Source organism: Choloepus didactylus, chromosome 11 (genome assembly GCF_015220235.1).
Source record: "Choloepus didactylus isolate mChoDid1 chromosome 11, mChoDid1.pri, whole genome shotgun sequence".
Lineage (NCBI taxonomy): Eukaryota > Metazoa > Chordata > Mammalia > Pilosa > Megalonychidae > Choloepus > Choloepus didactylus.
In genome coordinates, this window is record NC_051317.1 from 31,721,229 (window position 1) to 31,739,594 (window position 18,366).

At 39.8% G+C, this 18,366-nt stretch overlaps 1 protein-coding gene and 1 long non-coding RNA gene across 3 annotated transcripts in view; one reads left to right on the top strand and one right to left on the bottom strand.

The window, feature by feature from the left end:
- ADCY2 (adenylate cyclase 2) overlaps window positions 1-18,366 on the top strand; it is a 510,848-nt gene that overhangs the window by 44,137 nt on the left and 448,345 nt on the right. The window lies entirely within an intron of this gene.
- The window catches only part of LOC119506272, a 34,110-nt gene continuing 18,727 nt past the window's right edge, over window positions 2,984-18,366 (bottom strand). Inside the window, exons 3-4 of the long non-coding RNA XR_005210960.1 lie at window positions 3,227-3,330; window positions 2,984-3,082 (exon numbers count right to left, since the gene is read on the bottom strand). This is a non-coding gene — a long non-coding RNA (uncharacterized LOC119506272). The remainder of the gene's footprint in view (window positions 3,083-3,226; window positions 3,331-18,366) is intronic.

An 18,366-nucleotide genomic window follows, 5' to 3' on the forward strand; every position in this document is an offset into this window, starting at 1 on the left:
GGGTTTATTGTCTCACAGTTTTGGAGGCTAGGGGCCCAAAGACGGGGTGCTGGCAGGGCCGTGCAGCGTCCTGGTGGTGGCTGGCCAGTGCCCTCCCTCAGCCTCTGCAGCTGTCACAGGGTCTTCTGTCTCCTCCTCCTGAGTCCAGATCTCCTCTGCTCACAAGGACTGCAGCCGTGTTGGGTTAAGGCCACCCTGATTCAGCCTGGCCTCATCCTAACCGGTAATCTTCAGAAGTCCTCCTTCGCGTCCACGGGAGCAGGGGTTCGGACTTGAACATGGCTTTATGGGGGACACGATTCAATCCATAACTGGGTGAGAGGAGAAGGAGAGAATGGCCACATCACAGGAAGATGAAGAGAAGTAAACGCTGTGAAGTAAACGCAGTGACCACAATGCCACAGGGGAGAATTCTAAAACGGAGAGGATGTGGGCAGACTTCAAGGCATATGAGGACTGAGGAAGGCTGGACAATTTGAAATGAAATAGAGCGAACTCTGTCTAGTCAAGAAGAGGTTTTGGTCACATGTCTGTTTTTGTTTACTTAAAAACAAGAAAGTTACTTTTGAGCCTCCACGTACAAGTGACATTAAAATCATTCAGCAAAGGATGTTCCAGATTTTCTTTCACAGGGAGATAGATGATTCACTGAAGAAATGCACTTTGTGGGCCCAGCTTTTATGATTAAACCCTAAAATGTTTAATTACAGAAGCCTTTGAAGTCTCTTTTTTACCTCCCTAAGCTACTTTTAACATCTTTTCAATTAGTCCTTCAGAGTTGAGGCATTCATTTTAAAAGATGAATTATTAACCGAGTCTATTTTAACCTGAACATTTGGGGCCCAGTCCTTCCTCACTTCTCTGCATAGCAACAGCTTTCTGGGTGCCTTATTTTGTCTCCTATTCAATATATCCTTCCACAGGGCACCAAAATACCACTGTGTTTATTTAAAAAAGGAAAAACAGAGAAAGACTCTATTGAGGATAAAAAGATTCCAGTGACACTCATTGTGAGAAATTTCTTAAACAGAGATAGACACAGAAAAATCTAGGCAGCTCAGTGATAGGTTTTCAAATGTCAAAAACAGAATTTAGGAAAATATACAAAGAAGAAAATCAGTAAATACAGACTGAAACCATGTCAGATGAGCCCAAACTTTTTTTTTTTTCTCGTCCTGGGAGCTGGAGTGGAGGGGCAGGCACATTGAGGGTCCATGGCGGCTGGACCGGAGGGCTGCCCCCGGGAGTAGAAGGTGCGCTGCCCCCACGTCATGGGAGACAGAGCTCCATCACCCTTACTCAACCCAGGCCCCCTGGCTGGGAGGGGAGCCGAGGGTTCCCTGCATTTGGAGGCCCTGAGTTCAGCCAGAGTCTGAGATAAGGGTGTAGAGGGCTGGGTATTTCTGGAGGTAAATTCCTGTTGGGGGTGGATTTTGAATGTCCTGAAAAAATCAAGTGACTGAGGGACAGAGATGTGGTGACTGGCCGAGGTTTATAGGGAGGCTTCCAGCAGTGACTGGTCAACAGGTCAGGGAGAGCAATTGGGTGAGCCTGGTGCTTGGGGGCCGTGGCTGAAATTCCTAGACCTGGGAGTCCAGCATCCCAGGCAAGTGCCTTAGGGTGAAGGTGTTTAGTTGAGTGATACTACATGAAGTATGGATGAAATCTAGTTAAACAAAAAATAATCACCTAGCAGGTCAATCTGTAAACTAATGGAAATAGATCTGATTTTTTTTCTTGAGTTGATACGGTGGTAAAACAACTCTCAGGACAACAACAGCAACAACAAAAAACCCTGATTTGTAGTGGTTGCCGATTTCTATGGTGTAAAGTGTTTCCACATAGCTTCTTCCATATCCAGAGGTTCCTGAAAACTGAACAGTCTTTTGAAGCCTGGTGGTTCTGACTTAGCACACAACTGGATAGATCCATGGGCATTAGAAGGACTCCACCCAGAGAAGTAAAAGGTGTAACAGGCTCATCATGTCTGGTTTTCCCAATCTTAATGGTGGAAGGGACAGAAAATAAGCAGTTTTACCAACACTGTGGTCATTTAGAAGTTTACTTATTGATAATTTTTTTTCTCTTGTTGCAAACTGCCTGTTCATTGCATCTCAGTATCTTACTCTTTTAAAATTTTGTATTATGAAAAATTTCAGATGTACTCAGAAGTAGAAGTGGAGAGAATCACATAATGAACCCTCATGCATGCATCACCCCAAATTTTCCATTCTTGTTTTATTGTCCCCCTTTTATTATTACTGAAGCATTTCAGTGACATCATTTGACCCCCTGCATGTCTAAAAACTATGGACATTTTCTTACATAACCAGCCTGCCATTATCACACCTAACAAAGTTAACAATTATTTTTTGCTATCATGTAGTACCAGCCTCTATTCAGATTGCCTAGGTTGTCTCCAGATGTCTTGCTTTTGCATTTGGTTTAATGTCATCAGGGTCCAAACAAGATATAAGAGCTGCCTTTGGTTTTTGTCTGGTATGTGTCTTTTCATCCAGACTAGACCACTGTCCCTTCTTTCTCATACCTTTAGATTGTTGAAGTAACTGGGACACTTGGTTGGCAAAATGCCTGGCATTTTGAATTTGTCTGTGTGTTGGCCATCACAGTTCAATCAGCAACTGCAAAGACGGCTGTAACTTAACCCAATTCGGTCCTGATTCTACCTGGAGTTGGGCCAGACCCCAAAATTAAGGGCAATGCCCAATGAGACCCTTCAGGTCCCAGTCTCAAGTTCAGGGGCCCAGGCTACCCTCACTTCTGACCATCTGGTTACAAGTCTGGGGGCCCGCACTGCCCCTCTGGTTCAATAATTCACTAGAATGACTCACAGAACTCACTGAAAGCGCTCTACTTACAATTATAGTTTTATGATGATGAAAGGATACAAGGAAGGAAAAACCAAGAGAAGAGATGCAGAGGGTGAGGTCCGGGAGGGTCTCAAACTCACGCTTCTCTGTGCTCTCCATGTGGAGTCAGAGCACTCACCCTCCCGGCACAGAGACGTCTCAGCACTCACGGAAGCTCCTCCTGAGTTTGCATGGGGTCTCCTTATGTTGGCCTGATTGACAGAATCATTATCCGCTCGGTTGAACTCAATCTCCAGCCCCAATTAGCCCCTTCTTTACTTCAGTATCATTTGACCCAAACCCATCAGTCTTTAACAGATTTTTACTTTTTGCACAACAATATACTCCAAACTCACCTTGCACGTTCTCTTCCCTACAACGGGAATGGGGAATGGGTGTAGGGAAAGCTCATTGCTCCTTGTCATTGTTTCCAGGTAATTTCAGAGGACAGTACTGGGAACTATGAATTTTTGAAAAGAAAGAAAGCATGAATTAGTAGTGGCATTTCTTATTTATGTTTAACCTTACAAAGTTGTTACTTCTTTGATTTTATGATTGTATTCTTACACGTAAACAACCTTAACAGAACAAACTGAACATGGTAATTTACTTATTTTATTCTAGAATATGTGTTTGTATACATATATTATACATAAGGCAGTTTTTAAAAATAATGATATTAATGCTAAAATGAAATCACTGAATGAATTCTGAGCTTTCTTTGTAGCTCTTTCCATCCTAATGATATATTTCATCAAGTATGTAGAATCAAAACACTGTTCAAAAGTCCTTTGGAATAGTTTTCTCAATGTGTCTCCTCCAGGAAGGGAGGCGGGAGGCCAGAGGGTTTCACAGGTCCCTTCTGAAGCCTCAGACTCGCTCCAGTCCTGCTCCCGCAAACCCTGCAAGCCCTTTGTTCCTGCTTTCTGCCCAGTAGTGTGGGAGATTCAGCCACCACTTGGGTCTCAAGCCCTGAGGAGTCTTCTGGTAATCCTTTCCCACATCTACTCTCAGTTTCCTTCTTTTGTAACAATTCTGCCCTCCTTGCCTCAAGGGGTTGTCATGCTAATCAAATTAGAGCCAAGGAAGGGGCTCTGAGGAGTGTGGGCTGCTGGCCCCAAATGTGTCTGCTAGTCCTTCTGCCTTCAGGGTGATTGGGGCAAGGAGATGCTCCCCTCCACGTCTCCGGGCTGTATTTTTCCTTATCTACCAGATGTCTATTACTTATCTTTATCTAAGGCCTGTATCAGTCCTAGACTTGGGTGTTTGGCAGATTGATTCATTATTGACCGGTCGTCATCTTGAATTCTCAGACTCAAGGACCAAATCCATTAATTCATCCTTTTTTATCCAAAAACAACATAATGCTCTTCTGTTTTTAATTGTTGCCTAAAAGACCAAAAAAACAAAACCACCTTTCTTCTTAAAATAAATAAACTGTGATTTAAGTGTATTCGTTACCCATTATTAATAATTGGTAACCACAAGTGAACCTCTGCCTTACTTTTTCATATACAGGACTTTATCACCATGATTTTAAAAAACATAGCAAGGACAACAAAGAAATGCCAGCTCCACTCAGGCAGTGCAAGTAGACATAAATAATAAATAAAATAAAATGAAATGAAATAAAATGGGAAATCTTATTCCCCTGTTGATATACATAATAACTGTTTCTAGGAGAAGGAAGAAAAAGGTAATTGACTTTCCACTTTGAAAGTAGCCAACTTTATGCAGAGTATTTATTTTCAATCTCTGATGGAGAAACAATTTTCAAATATTTCAAACAAAATATAATGTGTAAATATTCCTGGATTCCTGCCTTGTTGCTTTGCCCCGTAGGATTCCACCCATCCTCTCCATGCACTGTCAGACTTTTCTTTTCTCCCATGATCTGGCAGACTTACATGGTGGGATATTCATGCATCCCAATTTGTAAAATAATGTTTGTTATAAAAATTATAATATAAAATACATTAACATGCAGTGTAGAAAACAAAAATCACCTACTGAGGTGACACTGGCTGCTGTGGAAGTTTCTATCAGGTGTCTTACTCTGCATTTGCATGTATTTGAGCTCATACTCTTATTTTCAGTTTAGTAGCTTGCCTTTTTTACTTGTGATTAAAATTCCTCATAAGCATGATTTTAATTTTCTGCATAACTTAATTCTCCACTAATGTTAGATATTTGGGTTCTTTGCATTGGTGTGGAGCATTTGTTACCTTTGATGATAGCACGTTTTATAATTGTACTAGTAATTGAGGTCCACAGTTTAACTTAGGGTTCACTGTTTATGTAGTATAGTTACAAGGATTTTAAAAGAAATTTTATTGTTATCATATATACAATCTGACATTTCCCATTTTAATCATATTGACATATATTTCAGGCTGTAAATTGCATTCACATTGTTATGTACAATTACCACCATTCACTAACAAAACATTTTCATCATTCCAAAGAGGAACCCTGTGCATTTTAAGCTTTAACTTCCCATTCCCTATCTCCACCCTGTCCCCTGGTAACCTGTGTGCTAGATATTGACTCTTTGAATTTGTTTATTCTAATGGTTTCAAGTCAGTGAGATCATACAATATTTGTTCATTTATGTCTGGCTTATTTCACTTAATGTGATGACTTCAAGGTTCATCCATGTTGTTGCATGTATCAGGGTTTCGTTCCTTTTTATGGCTGAATAATATTCCACTGTATGTATATGCCATATTTTATTTATCCATTCATCAGTTGATGGACATTTGGATTGCTTCCATCTCTTGGCAATTGTGAACAATGCCACTATGAATATCAGTGTGCAGATATCTGTTTGAGACCCTGCTTTCAATTCTTTTGGGTATATACCTAGTGGGTGTAAAATTTGCTGGGTATAAAATTCTTGGCTGGCAGTTGTTTTCCTTCAGCACTTTAAGTGTTTCAGCCTACTGCCTTCTTGCCTTCATGGTTTCTGATGAGAAATTAGCACTCAATCTAATTGAGACTCCCTTGTACTTAATATGTTTCTTTTCTCATGCAGCTTTCAGAACTCTCTGCTTATCCTTTTTATTTGATAGTGTGATCAGTATATGATGGGTTGTGTTTTTCTTCATGTTTATCCTGTTTGGTGTTCTCTGAGCTTCTTGGATGTGACTATTCATGTCTTTTCCTAAGTTTGAGAAGTTCTCTGCCATTATTTCTTTGAATATTCTTTCTGCCCCTTTTTCTCTCTTTCTTCTCTTTCCGGGACTCCCATAATGTATATATTGGTGTGCTTGATTGTGTCCCAGAGATGCCTTAGGCTATTCATTTTTAATATTTCTTTTTTCTTTCTGCTCCTCAGCCTTACTCTTTTTTTCAAGTGTCATGCCTTCACGTTCACTGATTCTTCTTGCAGCTCTGATCTGCTCTTGAAACCCTCCTGGGCATTTTTCATTTCAGTTATTCTGGTCTTCAACTTTAGTAGTTCTGTTTGGTTCCTTTTTTTTTTTCTTTTTTAAATGCATTTTTAAATTGTGAACTTATAAAAGAATGATAACTTTCAAAGAATGGTTTAACAAGTAGTTAGGGAACAAATTTCAAAGAATGTCATGGGTCAGAGTTCCACAACTTCAGCTATTTCCATTATTGTAAAATATAACATACATACAGAAAAGTGTTAACTTTCAATGTACAGCTTGTTTGGTTCCTTTTTAACATTTCTCTCTTTACTTAGATTCTCATATTGTTCCTTCATTGTTTTCCTGATATCATTTAGTTCTTTTTCTGAATTTCATTCATCACCTCAAGCATTTTTAACATCATTTTTAAAAAGGCTTTGTTCAGTATAACTACATTCTCCTCTTCTTCATTGAAGTTTCCTGGGTTTTTATCCTCTTCCTTTGGATTGGCCATCATTTCCTGTTTCTTTCTTTCTTTCTTTTTTTTTTTTTTTTTTTTTGTCTTGAGCTCTTCTGTTGCACAGTGTACATTTTAATATTTTAAAATATTAAATCTGGGATTTACTCCTGGGTTGCCTGTTTCTTGGTTTTGTAACCAGCTGGTGAAAAGACAGATTTTTTCTGAGCTTCAGCCCTGCTGTCAGGAAGGTCTGCTGAAAGTGAATGCAGTGTGTAGGTTTTCCTTATCTTTCTGGGCCTCTGTCTTGTCCTGGGCTTTTACTTGTTGGTTGTTTTGGAGTTCCCGTTTACAGGAGTTTGGTTGTCCCCCCCTGTTTCCCAGCAGACAAACCTCCCTCTTCTGGGTATTTGATGCTGGGAGGCCTTTGTCCCAGACTGTCTGCCTCTAGAGATTTTTATACTCCTTCCATTGTCTCACTCTGCTTTTGCCTGGAAGGCATATTCTGGGAGGAGGGTCACCCATGGGAAGACTTTCCTAAGTTAGTCTTTCCCAGCCAAAACAGGGCCTGGGCCCTCAAGGGAGCACAGACCAGCTCCACTGTGCCCTGGGGAGGGGACCAGGAGGGGCACCGACACCTCCTCCAATGACTCCCCAAAGCTGCGCATTCCTGGCCTGCCCAGCAAACCCAGCCCTTCAGCAGACTGTCCCCACAGCCCTGAGGAAGTGCTGCTCTTTAAATCTCCACTGCCTCCACCCTGTCAGGGTGAGGTTGAAGCAGTGGCTGCTGCCACCTTGTCTGGGCAGGGTTGAAACAACAGCTACTCTCAGAGCCGGCCCCAGTGATAATGAATTCACCAATCAAAGGATATGATCAGTGATCAGCTGTCCCCACACGTGTTTCTGGGGAAGAGGATTCTGTGACCATCAGCTGGCCAGGGACTGAGATTGGGGGATGGGCCCTGGCGGCCACAACGCAGAGAGAGAAAAGTACAGTTCTTTACTGTAATTTATCAGCCTCTTCCTGCTGCTCGTCCCTGGATGGGCTACAGTGTTCTGGCCTCTGGAGTTTCAAAATAGCTGTTTCAGACAGTTCTTGCCTGTTTATTGGTTGTTTTGGTTGGAGGATTGAGTCCTGAAGCTCCCGACTCCACCATCTTCCCCTGACCTCACTCATTCTTTTATTAAACACAATAAATTTAACCATGTTTGTGGTCTTTCCTTAAATTCCCTGGGTGCAACATATAATGTAATGAATATTTGTTTGACATTAATATGGGAGAATAAGGTTAGCTGAGTTATTTCAGTGATGCTTATATTGTTGTCACTGTTGGTAGTTTGTTAGAGGCTGTATTAAGTCAGGGTTCTCCAGGGAAACAGGATCAGCAGGCTGTGTGTGTGTGTGAGAGAGAGAGAGACTTTATAATCTCATGCTCATGCAACGGTGGGGGCGGGAGTTGGTGATTCTGAACTCTCTAGGGCAGTTTGCAGGCTGGAAACTCCCATGAAGGTGACACTGAAGTCCTTAGTCTGGATTCCCTAGGGGAAGCTACTGGCTAGAAATTCTGATAAGAAACAGTGCTGAAGTTGAGGTCAAGTTCCTTTTCGGATATCTGAAATCCTCAGTTGTATCATTCAAGATCTCTGACTTGATGAGGAGACTCCCTACATTATTGAAAGCATTTCCCCTTGTTGGTTGTTGATGCAATAAACTCATTGTAGATGCAATGAACTGATTATAGATGCAAATCCCATTGCAAAGTACTCACAGTAACAAGTGGCCAATGCTTGATCAAATAACTAGATACTGTAACCCAGCCAAGATGACACATGGAAGTAACCATCAAAGAGGTGAAGCTTTCCTGGCCACATAAGAGCTAGAATGAGATTATAAGTCTGTCTGTGATGAGAGACAGAAGGCCATGTACTGCTTCAGTGAAGTCTGTAAAGGAGCTGAGGTAAACATCCTTAAGCACTGTACATTTTAGAGAAACGTCCCAAGTAAATGTGATGCTATCACTCATTATTATATTGGATAGGAATAATGTAATTACCTATCTAGCTAAGAAAAATATCACATACATATAAACTGTATGATTTAAAAAGCATTAGTAGAGTTAAAATTTGAAGTAAAGAAAAATCCTAACAGTAATCTTGAACAAGTGAACACCTGAAATAAAACATTTAGGTTACTGTTTCTTTTGTAATGTGAAGAATCATAATAAATGAACAAAGTATTTGCTTTGAAATTATTCTCTAGGTGTATTTATAGTTTATAAAATAATGAAATTAAAAATTACATTAAATGGGAGTATTAACCATTAGTTTGGAATGAGAACACAAAAATGCTTACTTTCAAAAACAGAAGTAAGTTTTCTAAATTATACATTTTGATATTGATTTGAACAAAAGGAATTCCCCTTGAAGTGCTAGAATTGCTTTCAGGGATTCAGTACACAGTTTGAGGGAGATATGAGGTAAATAGTTTTATGTTCCTGAAAAATGTCAGGAATTGCTGCCAGTAAACTCAGAGCTTCAGAGAATGCAAATATGTTTCACTTACTGAAGTAAGACATTGGAAAGGAAAGTGCATTGACTCCATAAACCACGGATGGCATCAACAATGGGAAGAATATTTGAAATATGATTGCAATCAGGCTCAAAGAAACAAATGCTTGTTGTGATTTTCAAAACTTAAATATTAATATGTGGTTATTCCTACTATAATTTTTCTGTAACACATATTCTTTGAACTGTTAAAAAAAAAGCCTTCGGTTTAAATATACCCATAAATTGTTGCATTGGGAGTAATTCATGAAGTGTTGGTAATTCATGAATTGTTTTCACTTGTAATGTTAGTTTTGCCCAGCAAGCTCGAACAATAAATATAATTCATTTTTTCTTTATGTTGAAATCTGATAATACTTCATAATTGGACTTTTTTAAAGATACATGTTTGTTTTTTAATTTAGTGAGATTTAGTATTCTGTAAAGAAATCATTTCTTTGCAATATACTTGGTCCTGTAGGATAGGCTCCTCAATATGTGTTACCCACACCAATGATATCAGCATCACCTAGGAAGTTGTTGAAAATGCAAATTCTTAGGCCCCACTGAAAGCAGAAATCCTGAGGGTGGGCTCCAGCAAGCTGTGTTTTAACAAGCTCCCCAGGTGATTCCGATGCATGCTCTAGTTTGAGAATTGCTGATGTAGAATTTTTTCACAAAACATTTCTATTTGAAATTCACTTTTTCATCTTGTGTGTTGATGTTTCACAGTGTTAGGAAATAGATTATATTTGAGGGTTTGGATGAAGACCTGGTGGATGGATTAGATTTGAGAGTGAAAAAACCACCCAGGACTTAGTGGCATAAAACAATCATTTGAACTCGACGGGTGGTTCTTCTGGCCTTGGCTGAACTCACTGAGGGTCTCTGGTCAGTTGGTGCTTGGCTGGGGCTGGAGGGTTGGGATGTCTGAGCCTGTAGTGCCTGGCCTGTCCTCTACATGGTCCTCCATCCTCCAGCAGGCTGGTCCAGGCTTGCTCACTGAGCTTCAAGACAGTGGGTGGTGAAAGCATTCAAGACTTCAGAGCAGTCTTCTGCTGCCACTTTGTGTTGACCATCCCAAGTCTCGGGGCCACAACTTGAAGGGGAGATAAAATGGACCCCACTTCTTGATGGCAGGAACAACAAAGTCAGGGAGGTCCAGGGAGGAGGAGAACATTTTTGCAAACAGCCAAGCACACTCAGCGATCCTAATCAAGACTGAAGATTTCTTAGCTAAAGAATTCTTGCCCTCTTTCCAGTGGTTCAGTCAAATCAAAAGCGGTGGCCCAAGGGGTTTTCTGATTATTCTGTGAAGCTGAGAAGTGTGTCAGTTGAAAAAAGAGAACACAGTGAGGTCTTAGACACCAAGTGTGGTGGTTTGGAGCTATGTGGCACAGAAACTCATGTCTTAAACTTAATCTATTCCTGTGGGTGTGGACCCATTGTAAATAAAACCACTTCCAGATGTTACTTCAGTTAAGGTGTGGCCCAACCGAATCAGGTTGGGCTTTAATCTGGATTACTGGAGTCCTTGCAGAGTGAGGGTCAGATAGAGAAAAGCCACAGGGAGCAGCCAGAATCCTCAAGTCAATGGAACTGAGAAGCCACGAGAGGTTGCCGTGTGCATTGCCATGTGACAGAGAAGCTACTGACCAGGGATTCACCGGCAGCAAGAATGCTACAGTCCTCTGGGAGAAAGCACTGTCCTGATGAAGCCTTGATTTTTTTTTCTTTATTAGATAAATTGTCAGTTTACAGAACAGCCATGCATAAAATACAGGAGTCCCATATGTCACCTTACCATCAGTACTTTGCATTAGTGGCGAACGTTTGTCATGATGATATCTGTTTCTATAACCATACCATCAGCTAAAGTCCATGCTTTAACTTAGGGTTCACTGTTGTTCCATGGATATTTTTAAAATTTTTATTCTGTTACCATATATACAATCTAACGTTTCCCCTTTTAATCATGTTCAGATATATATTTCAGCGCTGCTAATTACATTCACAATGTTGTGATACCATCACCACCCTCCTTTACCAAAACATTTTCATCATTCCAAACAGGAACCTGTACGTTTTAAACTTTAATTTCCCATTCCCAATCCCTACCCCATCCCTTGATAACCTAAATTCTTGATCATGACTCTGAGTTTGTTTATTCTAATGGTTTCAAATCAGTGAGATCATATAATATTTGTCCATTTGTTTTTGGCTTATTTCTCTAAACACAATGTCTTCCAGATTTGTCCAATTGTCACATTTATTGGGACTTCATTCCTTTTTACAGCTGAATAATATTCCATTGTATGTGTATTTCATTTCTACATTCATCCGTTGATGGACACTTGGGTTGCTTCCATCTTTTGACAACTGTGAATAATGCCCCTATGAACATCAGTGTGCAAATATCTGTTTGAGTCGCTGCATTCAGTTCTTTTGGATATATTTCCAGCAGTTGGATTGCTGGGTTGTATGGTAGTTCTACACTTTCTGAGGAATCACCTAATGAATTCCACAGTGGCTGCACCATTTTAGATTGCCACCATCAATGAATGAGTTTTCCTGTTTCTTTGCATCCTCTCTGACACTTGTTTTCTGTTTTATTTTTTAATAGCCCCCATTCTAGTAGGTGTGAAATAGTAATCTCATTGTGGTTTTTACTTGAATTTCCCTCATGGCTAATGATGTTGAGCATCTTTTCATGTGCTTTCTAGAAATTTGTGTATCTTCTTTGGAGAGATGTCTGTTCCAGTCTTTTGACACTTTTTAAATTGGGTTGTTTGTCTTTTTGTTGTTAAGTTGAAGGATTTCTTTATATATTCTGGATATTTACCCTTTATCAGATATGTGATTTCCAAATATTTTCTCTGGTTGTCTGGGTTGTCATTTTACTCTCATGATAAGGTCCTTCGATGAATAAAAAGGTCCCATTATCTATTTTTTTTTTTCTTTTCTTGCTTGAGTTTTGAGTGTAAAGTCTAAGAAAGCATTGCCTGACACAAGATCTTAAAGATGCTTCCCTATGTTTTTTTCTAGGAGTTTTATAGTTCTAGCTCTTATATTTAGGTCTTTGACCCATTTTCTATTGATTTTTGTTTGTGATGTGAGGTACGGGTTTTCATTCTGTGTTTTGCAGATGGAGATCCAGTTTTCCCAGCACATAAGTCTTGAGTTTTGACTTCTAGCTGCAAAACTGTGAGCCAACACATTCTCATTGGTTAAGCCAATCTATTGCGTGGCATTTGCCTTAACAATGAGAAAAGTAAAACACAAAGTCAACCCTGAAATAAGCAAGAATACTGTTTTCAAAAGCCAAGGAAGTCTCAAAAATCATGAAATTATTAGAATTGTATAAAGCAAATTAATCATCAAAGTGTGGGGCATCTTTCATGATAGTAGAAACAAGGAAAAATATTCATTATATACTAAGCTTAGTTTCCTTGCTTTCTACCCTGAATTTCCTGCGAGATTTCTAAAAGGTTCTTTTCTGAAATATGACCCGTGTACTGGGCACAGAGACCCTGTCATTTCACAGAACATTGATTTTGACCTCAGGAGTGCTAGAGTGATGGAAGCAATAGTCACGAGTAGACTTTCAGAACATCCTGTACTCTGAATTATTCTGTTGCAGCTCATATTGAGAATGTTTGTGTTAAGAGAGTAGAAAAAAGTGTAGGAAAAACAAGTATGTTCTTGATTAATGAGCTTTGATCAACAACAGCGACAACAACAAAATGTTCCTTTATCTTACTGGTGACAAATGCAGTGGTTTTGAATAGTTCATGTTCTACATTAAATTATTAATGGCAGCCATAAACATTTTTGAATGGTAATATTATCTAATGGGGACAAAATTTGCTTGCATTTGTATATAATTTGCTGATATGGAGTTAAACTAATGACTGGTTTTATTCAACTGGCATAAACTTCTTGAGATAAAGACTATATATTTTTAGAGACATCCTTTAGCTTCTTTCCCCAAATATGTTTAGGAAAACAAAGACATGAATGTTCTGGTATTATAAATTTGCTCTGAATATCAGCCCTCTCGGGCTCAAGTTCTGATCAATTAAACCAGCATACATTAAATGACTATGCCTTCTCTGTCTGAAACTGCAGCTCTGTAAAATAAATAGAAAAAGTCTATGCCCTCAGGGATCTTGAAATGATACAACATGGATAATTCTATTATCAAACAATTATAAGGGAATTATAGAAGACTGGATAACATGGAAAGACTGTTTACCTAAGAGCTGATGATACACAAAGCAAAGAAGACTTAGGTCATTTGGGAAGGAGTACACTGTAGTCAATTTTGAGGCAGCCTGAAAAGAAGCATCCAATTTAAGTAATTAGACTGAAGGCCAGAACGGCTGATTGGAGATGGGGCCAGGGTGATGCTAGTGTGGCTGAGATGGGAAAACGGTTCCACTGATTGACCATAATTACTTGGAGCAGTTTATCAGTTAGGCTGTTGCTGTAATAACTCTGCAAAACAAATCACCCCAAAGTCAGTGGGTTAAATCCTAAAGAACACATTTTGACCCTTGTCTGCGGGGATTTGGCATATCTTGCTTGGCCCTAACACAGACTGTCAGTTCAGATCTGCTCCACATATGACTACATTTATGATCAGCAGCTACTAGTGATGTTTTCTTATGGCTCACTGCAGAGGATGACCCAAGCCATACTTTGAGAGCACAGGAAGGCCACTGCTGTCATTGTGTCCACGAACAGTCCACTGGCCCAAGCCAGTCACATGGCCAACCCCAACGTCAATGGGGTGTGGAGGGTCCTCTGTCCATGGTGGAGCAGAGTGAACTTTGCTGAGCCACAATCTAAACTCATCAACATAGCACAGGAAGGGGCAGAGGCTTCAGGAGGCTGGTATTTATTTTTATAGATGTGCACATTCTAATGCAAAATTTATTGTCCTTTCTCCTTCCATGTGTTCACCTCAGTTGCCTAGCTCATGTGTGACGAGCCTGAGACTTATTTTTTTCTAACATATTTAGTCGTCTAGCAGGTGATCTTTGTTAGTGGCAATAATTTTGAAATGGCTAATTTTTTTTCTAAGGATAGTTTTGGCAACTTGAAGAGTAATTGAGATCAGAATGTGCTCATGCATTGATCCAAAAAAAGATGGGCTGTTGTTATGTTGTGTCTTTTTGGGAATGTAAATTAAATAAATCAAGGACCCTAGATATTGGCATATAACATTAACAACATACAACCCTAATAATTTAAATAACTTGAAAGCATTCTCTGTACCGAGTTAGAAAGTAATCTTTTCATTGTACAAGGAATATAATATTCCATTACATCTACAGGGCTACCCATACCTTCTAAAATTCTAATTGACGCAATTGATAAGCAGGCACCCTTTATATACAGTGCTAAGAATGCAAAAACATTCTTTGTTCTTTTACTGTTTAAACAAATATTCTCTTTTTTTTAACCTAAAGATATAAATAAAATAATTGAGCATTTTCAAAATCAGAATTCTTGAGTTGTAATATGTAGAGGTTTCTACTTATCATGCTCCTAGGTTTACACCATGTCCTGGCAGCATGAGAGTCATTATTAGGTAATTATGGTTGGCCTGTCTCTTAAAAGCATCTTTAAATTGAAAGTGTGAAGAAGGACAAAAACCTAAATGTAGGTTCACTTTGCATCTTTTGGTTTGACCTTATTTTTCTTTATGTACATTAAGTGTTTTTCTCTTATCCAGATTAAGTTTTAATTTTTGTTTTTGTTGTAGACATGGAATACTATAGATATAAGCATATGTTTCTGTGTTGGGATTATGTAGTAATTATAATAAGGTTCCTGGTCACTCTTACTTTAGAAGGATAGCGGAGAAGACACAAGCTTAAAAGGCATAGGGCTTGGAATCAGAGAAGTCTGGAATGGCAATGGGTGCTTTAAGTTTCCTCAAGTATCATCTCTATCATTTAAAATATGGTTCTGCTGTATTTAAGAGGAAAAACAAAACTGGCTGAAAATTTGTCTCTAACACACCATTTTAGTTTCCCAGCTGCTAAAACAAATACCATACATTGGGTTGGCTTAAACAATGGGAAATTTTTGGCTCATGAATTTGAGACTAGGAGAAGCTCAAAATCGAAGCATCAGCAAGGCGATACTTTCTCCCAGAAGATTCTGGTGTTCTGGGGATGGTTTCCAGCGATCCTTGGTCCTTGGCTTTTCCGTCACATGGCAGTGCACGTGGTAGGCTCTTCTCTGTTCTCTGCCGGGTTCCATTGACGTCCAGTTTCTGGCTGCTCCCCTGGCTTCTCTCTTATCTTACTTTCACTCAGCTCACAAAGACCTCTGCTAATCTTATTAAACCCCAGCCTGATTCAGCTGGGCTACACCTTTACTGGAGTAACATCTTGAACAGCTCTTATTTACGATGGGTCCACACCCACCAGAATGTGCAGACCAAGCCCAAGAACATGTCCAAACTGGCGTACACAGCTCAATCCACATCACCCACTTAAGACAAGTCCAGAAGTAGGAGTCCAGAGTTGGCGAGGATGCTGTGTGCTGTCCGCTGAGACCCTGCTGCCTGCTGCTCCCCATTCTCATCTTGTTCGTAGGAGGCAGCTAGACCCCAAGTCCCCACAAGGCAGTCCAGGCCAGCAGCAAGACATAACCCTCCTTTTCAAAGACCTCCTGGGAATCATCTTCAAACACTTCTGTCTGCATCTCAAATTTAGTTATATGACCACACCTGCCTGAAAGGGAGGCAGGGAATGTCATCCTGTCTCTGGGTTGGCCAAGAATTGAAGTTCTTGTTCCTTTCCTACAAGGGAAGAATCGACACTGGGGGACAGCTAGTGAGCTCAGCCTCAGTGTACATTGCCCACTTCCTCTTTTGAGGACATTCTCAACATGTGGTTATGGACAGAGCACTGTGATGTATTTCAAACACCAGCGCTTCAGTGACATTCATAGCTGCATAATAAAGCAGGATAATATTTTGCCTTCCCATAGCTTTTATTTATTTTATAAGATGTCGTGAAACTGTCATTATCTTTCCACATATGTGCCTTTATCACCACATCTCAGAATTTACTTCCAAGCTCACAAACCATGTTTTTATAAAGAGCTGGGAATTTAATTGAGTAATTTCTTTATGTGTGGCACATTATAGAAAAACTAAATTTTGATTTTTAAAAAAAGTGCCCTCACAGTTTTGGCCTGTGAATTTGTTAGGTAAGTCTCTGACTTTGTCGTGAATTTCTTAAAGTCAGGAATGCTGCTTAAGCATTATAAATGCTTGAGGGTTATTTCCAAATTCCCAGCTGAGGCACTATGTGATTGTTAATAACTTAAATGATTTCTATCACCATCTCATATTTTAGTGCCTCTGATAATGAAAACACATTTTAAAGTGGAGTCTTATTTCATTCTCTGCAAATTTGGAACATTGTCAGAGTCTCCAGGAGAACAAAATGGTACCATGGAGGACAGCTTTGCTTTTTTGCGTGCCGTTTGGTGTCTTAATGAGAAGGAAGGATGAGTAAGGAATAGTGGAAACAAAGATACTTTTCCTGTTTGCTTAGGTCATCTGCACCTTTGGAGTGTAGTGTGCTCCCATGCACCGTTTCCCCTTGAGATCGAGCAACTTCACTGATAAATGGAGCAGCCTGAGATTGTCTACAAAATGCTGCCTGCGTATTCGATTAGGCCTAATGTGTTTTAATTAACAACAGCATAAAGAACTCAAAGACTGCATCTAAGGGTATCTAACCTTATTATTTTCAAGTAGCAGCTGAATAACACTTGGAAGAGAGTCATAAATCTCTCAGATTAATTAATGCAAATGTTTAAAAAATACTGGCAGATGAAAGTGACAAACATGTCACTCCCCAAATTGTGTTTTTTAAGCAGCTGATTGATAATACTAGGTCAGTTGCCAAGTTTTAATTTCTTGCTTAAATGTCATCCCCAATATTGCTGTTTTATTCACATTTACTAAAGTTAATAAGTCATGTATTTGACACTTCATATCTCTTCTAGAGAGTATGTTTCATCATTATGAAAAATGAAGATTGTCAAATGTAGCTTCCAAAAATTCAAATTATTTGGCATTTGATTAATGAAAACTTTTTAAGCCATCACAGTAACAGAGAATACCTAAAAATTATAGTGTCTTTTGAATCATCACATTGGTGAAATTATTTCCAGTGTAGTTTTAGTGTTTTCTTTTGTTTCACTGTAGTTCTTTTGAACATCTGGTGCAAAAGATGTTCAAAAAAAAAAAGGGAATCAAATAGGATTTCCTATTTGATCAGCTGTGTGGGTTGGATTTATTGATTTCTATATGTGGGCCTTCTCACTGGCAGAGGGGATCCCAGTTGAGAGGTTGCTATGGTGGCCCAGGTGACTGTGGGGACGATGAGAGGACAGTGGCCTGACTGGCAGTCAGCAGTGAACCTGGCAGGGCAGGGGATAAGTTCCAGGGATGTGGCTGCCGGGGAATTCAGTGCAGGACTTTGTGACGCCGCTTGGGACTGGGATCTCCATGAACTTAAGCTTTTCACTCCATGTTCTTTTGAGTTGGCCAGTGTTTCCTTTGCATCAATAAAAATTCTTAATGTTTTTTTAAATGAAAATAGATTTGAATAGAGCTTTTATTGAAGCCTGTTATTTGCTACTTTTTCATCCCCACCCCACCACCCCAATCACTATGGACTGCCAAAATCTTTGTAAACTTAGATGCTGCCACCATGTTGCTTTTAACATTGTCCCTCAGCAGTGGAGAATTCCTTAGTGTCCATGTCTAAATGAGGACAGCCCTGGTGGTTTTCTCCTTCGCTCTTGGAAAGTTATTACTGCCCCCACCCAGTTTACAGGGGAGGGCACTGAGGCCCCATGAGGCTGTGTGACTTTCTCCAAGACACAAAGCTCTAGACCCACATCGGTCCATCTCCAGAGCTCAGACAGTTCCACTTGCAGCTCTGTTGTCCCATCCCCTCCATCTCATGGACGACATTATGCTGGGATCATGACAGTTAGATTCAGAAAGAATGAGAGAGTCCGGAAAAGCAGTGAACTAGTCCACAGTTGTCTCTCCTGTAAGACAGTACAGGAAGGGAAG